The sequence below is a fragment of the Nomia melanderi genome, unplaced genomic scaffold, assembly GCF_051020985.1.
Source record: "Nomia melanderi isolate GNS246 unplaced genomic scaffold, iyNomMela1 scaffold0744, whole genome shotgun sequence".
NCBI classification, from domain to species: Eukaryota; Metazoa; Arthropoda; class Insecta; order Hymenoptera; family Halictidae; genus Nomia; species Nomia melanderi.
Genome location: NW_027475858.1, coordinates 5,001 through 12,500, shown reverse-complemented (window position 1 = coordinate 12,500; position 7,500 = coordinate 5,001). Strand labels below are relative to the sequence as shown.

The 7,500-nt window shown below is 49.7% G+C and overlaps 1 non-coding gene across 1 annotated transcript; it reads right to left on the bottom strand.

Annotated features, from left to right (window-relative positions):
• Positions 1-1,987: 1,987 nt before the first annotated feature.
• On the bottom strand, positions 1,988-2,142 carry LOC143176695 (5.8S ribosomal RNA). Its single transcript, XR_013001213.1, has one exon. It is a non-coding gene; the product is annotated as a 5.8S ribosomal RNA (ribosomal RNA).
• Between the last annotated feature and the right edge of the window lie 5,358 nt (positions 2,143-7,500).

Here is a 7,500-nt window from a genome sequence, read left to right as displayed (position 1 = left end):
AGTCTAGAGGAGAGTGCGTTCGAACACAACAATATTCATATTATAACGTATATAAATGATAAATATACCGCGACACGCGCGACTCCGTATCGTCGCGAAAAATCGTTCGCGAACGCGTCTTATGCGCCTCACCAGTGGTCTCTGCTGCGTCGCGTGTCTATATTCTCTTTTTACACTCTTCTCCTTCTTCTATCACATTTTACTCGATCGCGAAAAAGACTCTCGCTAGACGATCTCGCGCTCCGGTTAACTTTAACGCCCGTCCGAGAAGAATTTTCGGGGACTGGACGACCGAAGCGGATCTCGCGCGGTCTCGCGATCGACAGTGAAGAGAAGTGCAGAAGAGGAAAAGAAGACACGACAAACACACACCATGGGGCGACCGACGCGTTCGTTTCAACGCTTTCGCACAAAGTCGGCGGCGGTTATATATTTATATCATTATATTCCGGCGGACGGGACGCGACGTTCGAAAGCCTCGCCAAAGAGGAGCTCCTGCCTCTTCCTCTCTCTTTTCTACGAGAAAAGATAAACGTATTTTACGGGGATACGGAAACGTTACCACGTGGTGTCACACACGATCGTCCGTCTCTTCTCTATAGCAGAAACCGATAAAAATACACCTCCCGAAAGAGAGTATATGGTGATTCTTTTTATATATATATATATTTCGAAATACAACTGAACGTGGCGGAAGCGCACGGTGGTGGTCCAGCGAGGACACGCGACGACGGGGAATAAGAACTATTCGACCCGTTACGAATACGCATGCTCGTCCCGCACGATTTTAACACACACCGTGTTTTTCTCCAGTCGTCAAAGCGTTCGTGCGTCGAATTCGAAAAATAAAAAAAAAAGAAAAACACCTTTTCTCTCTCTCGGGGTAAAAGAGTCGATGTGTATTGTGTATAAAGGTTCTGCGAGAAGTCTCGTTTTGACGTGTGTTCCGCCGATAACGACGATCCTCCGAAACGGGGATACAGAAACGTTACACCTCACAACACGATCTCCGTCTCTTCTCTATAGCAGAAACCGATAAAAATACACCTCCCGAAAGAGAGTATATGGTGATTCTTTTTATATATATATATTTCGAAATTCAACTGAACGTGGCGGAAGCGCACGGTGGTGGTCCAGCGAGGACACGCGACGACGGGGAATAAGAACTATTCGACCCGTTACGAATACGCATGCTCGTCCCGCACGATTTTAACACACACCGTGTTTTTCTCCAGTCGTCAAAGCGTTCGTGCGTCGAATTCGAAAAATAAAAAAAAGAAATACACCTTTTCTCTCTCTCTCGGGGTAAAAAGAGTCGATGTGTATTGTGTATAAAGGTTCTGCTGCGAGAAGTCTCGTTTTGCCGTGTGTTTCGGTAACGACGATCCTCCGAAACGTACATCTCATTCGTAAGAGAGGAAGAAAACAATCTCCCTGGGGCCAGTCGGTAATATACCGACATACGACGTGTCGTGCACATCCGTCTCACGCACGGTATACAAAATATGAATAAAACGTGTGTAGTCTCTCTCTCTCTCGACTTCTTAATATTTTCTTTCACCTCTGACGCATCATTTCAGGTGACGTCGGGAGCGCGGGAAAAAAAATTTTTCTAAACACACGAAACCGTTCATCTCACGAACAGCCGAAAAAGTTGTCGCTCAGATCCATATCGCAGTGGAGCGGTATCCGCGGGCGGTCGTAATTGAACGACGCACGACGCCGCGAACACTCACGCGAGTCCATACAAACGATTCCGATCGTTTTGCAACAACTAGAACGTACACTGTCCGTGAAATTCACAGAATTTTCGCGTGTCCGCGACAAACGCCGACGAGACACCCATCGTTCGCTCGTACGTAGCATCCTTCTCTTAACCCGACTCAGAAACGTTCTTTGCGCCCTTCGGTAAAAAAACGTTCGATCCGAAGAGGTGAACGACGGCGGGGATTTGACAGAGCTACGCAAGCAGTGTATGGTACGTAAACGACCCTCAGCCAGGCGTGGTCCAGGAATTGTATCCGTGGACCGCAATGTGCGTTCGAAATGTCGATGTTCATGTGTCCTGCAGTTCACACGTTGACGCGCAATTAGCTGCGTTCTTCATCGACCCACGAGCCAAGTGATCCACCGTTCAGGGTAATCGTATAAATTTTATATTTCACATATATAATTTTATTCTCATTTGTTCGACCTAATATCTCTCTTCTTTCAAAGAGAAGATAAAAGTTGATACCTGAATCTCCGACCAGCGCGCGAAGGAGATTCAGGCGTCGCCTTGGAGACGACACCGAAGCCTTTCGAGACGAAAAACGTTCAAGTAATATGTATATATTTCTCGACGTTCCGGGCGTATAGTGCATTCAAAAACCCGCGAAAGACGCAGAAGACTCGCACGCGTGGAAACGACGGGGATATATTTTGTATCCTACCCGATACTGAATCCATCGCGTGCAGTCGACCCTCGCGTTCTTCCGATCAGACGCATCTATTGTTGCGCGCATGTTTTCGCGTCGCATCGCGCGAAACGTTGCACGAATCGTACCGATCGATCGATTGAAAGCAAATAATGAAAAAAGACTTCACAGCTGGCTCTTTGCCGGTCATTCGTCCCATGTTATCTCTTGCCGCGAAATTGGCGCGCAAGAGTTGGGTGTCAGACGCGCGGCTTTAAAACGAGCTTCACGGCCGGTCCCTTCGTTACCGCTTTCGTTCTTTCTCTCGGAACGACCATGAACGAACACGACGAGCGACGCTACGGCATACACACGTCCACGGATTCGATTAAAAAAACAGACTTCACAGCTGGCTCTTTGCCGGTCATTCGTCCCATATTATCTCTTGCCGCGAAATTGGCGCGCAAGAGTTGGGTGTCAGACGCACGGCTTTAAAACGAGCTTCACGGCCGGTCCTCTCAATTCCGTGTACGGTACACGCAAGATGCGGGTTCCACTTCCAGACTACCCGGTCCCTTCTCTCTACGAGAATCGATAGTAGAAGAACGGCTCGAAAACGCGTCTCAGAGACTAGGGGAAAAGAAGCGGTATGCGAGCGAAACGAAAACGCATTATGGAAACGTCGCGAAACAATGTTCGACGGTTGCTCGGTTCCAATCGTGCGGCCGTTTCAATTTCTCGTGCGCTTCACCGTCCCTCCGTAACTCTGGCCGATCGCGTATACCGAAGAGCCGACACGCGCAAAAACCACAGGCATTGTATACTGTATATATATATGTTACAGTCACAGCCTTCGCGCGTTTTACTCTCCGACGCGGGGTTTCCACGACGAAAGAGAGACAGTTTCGTGGCGGGTGACTCGGCCGAATCGCTACGACGGGTATTTCTATTATAGAACGAATCATCGCCACCCTTTACCAGTGCCCGACGAAGGAATCACAAGGTCATCTGGAGTTTACAATGCCAGCGACGGTAATTCCAACGAAGACCCGATAAGTCAACTCATCGTTCTATTTCTCCCCGTACAGAAAAGCGAATCGACGCTAACGCACCTCGCGCAAGCACGAACGTTCTCTTCGCGTGGATCATCCCATCGTCGAAAGATGTAAAGACGCATTGGAGATCGTGGTCTCTGGCGGGCTCATTGCACGCCCCACTGCATATCTTTCCTCGAATCGAGAATGATTCGTCCACTAAGGCTGCGAAACTACGCGTCGAGGAAACTAGGGGAAAGAAGCGGGATGCGAGCGAAACGACAATACATTATGGAAACGTCGCGAAACAATGTTCGGCGGTTGCTCGTTTCCTCCTGCGGACGTTTCATTGCTCGGGCGCTTCACGTCCCTCCGTAACCTTCGCGCGATCGCGTGCCCCGGAGAGCCGGCAACCGGTGAACCACAGGCGTATAAACTATAGTCTTCTATAGCAAGCCTTCGGCGGTTACTCTCCGACGCGGGGATTCCACGACGAGAGAGAATTTCGTGGCGGGTGACATCGGTCGAAACGCTACGACGGGTATTTCTATTATAGAACGAATCATCGCCACCCTTTACCAGTGCCCGACGAAGGAATCACAAGGTCATCTGGAGTTTACAATGCCAGCGACGGTAATTCCAACGAAGACCCGATAAGTCAACTCATCGTTCTATTTCTCCCCGTACAGACAAGCGAATCAACGCTATCGCACCTCACGCATGCACGAACGTTCTCTTCGCGTGAATCGTCCCATCGTCGAAAGATATAGCCGCTTGGAGATCGTGGCCCATCAAGTTCTTCCGTAACTCCTGCGCGATCGCGTACCCCGGAGAGCAGGCAACCGGTGAACCACAGGCGTATAAACTATAGTCTTCTATAGCAAGCCTTCGCGTTTACTCTACGACGCGGGGATTCCACGACGAGAGAGATTTTCGTGGCGGGTGACACGGCCGAATCGCTACGACGGGTATTTCTATTATAGAACGAATCATCGCCACCCTTTACCAGTGCCCGACGAAGGAATCACAAGGTCATCTGGAGTTTACAATGCCAGCGACGGTAATTCCAACGAAGACCCGATAAGTCAACTCATCGTTCTATTTCTCCCCGTACAGAAAAGCGAATCGGCGCTATCGCACCTCACGCAAGCAGGAATGATCTCTTCGCGTGGATCGTCCCATCGTCGAAAGATGTAAGACGTACAGAAATCGTGGTCCATCACGATTATTCGTAACTCTCCGAGTCGCGTATCTGAGAGTAGGACAAACGGAGAACCACAGGCATAAATAATACTATATGTTTCTTATATAGTTAGCCTTCGCGTTTTACTCTCCGACATGGGGATTCCACGACGAGAGAGAGTTTCGTGGCGGGTGTCTCGGCCGAATCGCTACGACGGGTATTTCTATTATAGAACGAATCATCGCCACCCTTTACCAGTGCCCGACGAAGGAATCACAAGGTCATCTGGAGTTTACAATGCCAGCGACGGTAATTCCAACGAAGACCCGATAAGTCAACTCATCGTTCTATTTCTCCCCGTACAGAAAAGCGAATCGACGCTATCGCACCTCGCGCGAGCACGTAACTACTCTTCGCGTGGATCGTCCCATCGTCGAAAGATGTAAGACGCACGGAAATCGTGGCCCATCAACGTTTTTTTGTAACTCTGCCGATCGCGTATCACAGAGCCGAGACGCACATACCACAGGCGTATAATACCGTTTTCTTTCGTATGGTAAGCCTTCGCGTTTACTCTTCGGCGCGGGGTTTCCACGTCGAGAGAGACATTCGTGGCGGGTGACATCGGTCGAAACGCTACGACGGGTATTACTATTATAGAACGAATCATCGCCACCCTTTACCAGTGCCCGACGAAGGAATCACAAGGTCATCTGGAGTTTACAATGCCAGCGACGGTAATTCCAACGAAGACCCGATAAGTCAACTCAACGTTCTATTTCTCCCCGTACAGAAAAGCGAATCGACGCTGTTGCACCTCACGCAAGCACGAACGTTCTCTTCGCGTGGATCGTCCCATCGTCGAAAGATGTAAGACGCACGGAAATCGTGGCACATCACGTGTTTTCGGAACTCTGTCGACCGCGTATCTCAGAGACGACGCGCGCGAACCACTGGCATATACTATTATATATCGCGTTTTACCCTCCGACGCGGGGATTCCACGACGAGAGAGAGTTTCGTGAGCGGGTTGACTCGGAAGAAACGCTACGACGGGTATTTCTATTATAGAACGCATCATCGCCACCCTTTACCAGTGCCCGACGAAGGAATCACAAGGTCATCTGGAGTTTACAATGCCAGCGACGGTAATTCCAACGAAGACCCGATAAGTCAACTCAACGTTCTATTTCTCCCCGTACAGAAAAGCGAATCGACGCAATCGCACCATACGCGTGCACGTAAACAACTCTTCGCGTGGATCGTCCCATCGTCGAGAGACGTAAGTTTTCATAGTATGAATTCGCGTTTTACTCTCCGACGCGGGGATTCCACGACGAGAGAGAGTTTCGTGAGCGGGTTGACTCGGAAGAAACGCTACGACGGGTATTTCTATTATAGAACGCATCATCGCCACCCTTTACCAGTGCCCGACGAAGGAATCACAAGGTCATCTGGAGTTTACAATGCCAGCGACGGTAATTCCAACGAAGACCCGATAAGTCAACTCAACGTTCTATTTCTCCCCGTACAGAAAAGCGAATCGACGCAATCGCACCATACGCGTGCACGTAAACAACTCTTCGCGTGGATCGTCCCATCGTCGAGAGACGTAAGTTTTCATAGTATGAATTCGCGTTTTACTCTCCGACGCGGGGATTCCACGACGAGAGAGAGTTTCGTGAGCGGGTTGACTCGGAAGAAACGCTACGACGGGTATTTCTATTATAGAACGCATCATCGCCACCCTTTACCAGTGCCCGACGAAGGAATCACAAGGTCATCTGGAGTTTACAATGCCAGCGACGGTAATTCCAACGAAGACCCGATAAGTCAACTCAACGTTCTATTACTCCCCGTACAGAAAAGCGAATCGACGCAATCGCACCATACGCGTGCACGTAACAACTCTTCGCGTGGATCGTCCCATCGTCGAGAGACGTAAGTTTCATAGTAAGCCTTCGGCGTTTTACTCTCCGACGCGGGGATTCCACGACGAGAGAGAGAGTTTCGTGAGCGGGTTGACTCGGAAGAAACGCTACGACGGGTATTTCTATTATAGAACGCATCATCGCCACCCTTTACCAGTGCCCGACGAAGGAATCACAAGGTCATCTGGAGTTTACAATGCCAGCGACGGTAATTCCAACGAAGACCCGATAAGTCAACTCAACGTTCTATTTCTCCCCGTACAGAAAAGCGAATCGACGCAATCGCACCATACGCGTACACGTAAACAACTCTTCGCGTGGATCGTCCCATCGTCGAGAGACGTAAGTTTTCATAGTATGAATTCGCGTTTTACTCTCCGACGCGGGGATTCCACGACGAGAGAGAGTTTCGTGAGCGGGTTGACTCGGAAGAAACGCTACGACGGGTATTTCTATTATAGAACGCATCATCGCCACCCTTTACCAGTGCCCGACGAAGGAATCACAAGGTCATCTGGAGTTTACAATGCCAGCGACGGTAATTCCAACGAAGACCCGATAAGTCAACTCAACGTTCTATTTCTCCCCGTACAGAAAGCGAATCGACGCAATCGCACCATACGCGTGCACGTAAACAACTCTTCGCGTGGATCGTCCCATCGTCGAGAGACGTAAGTTTTCATAGTATGAATTCGCGTTTTACTCTCCGACGCGGGGATTCCACGACGAGAGAGAGTTTCGTGAGCGGGTTGACTCGGAAGAAACGCTACGACGGGTATTTCTATTATAGAACGCATCATCGCCACCCTTTACCAGTGCCCGACGAAGGAATCACAAGGTCATCTGGAGTTTACAATGCCAGCGACGGTAATTCCAACGAAGACCCGATAAGTCAACTCAACGTTCTATTACTCCCCGTACAGAAAAGCGAATCGACGCAATCGCACCATACGCGT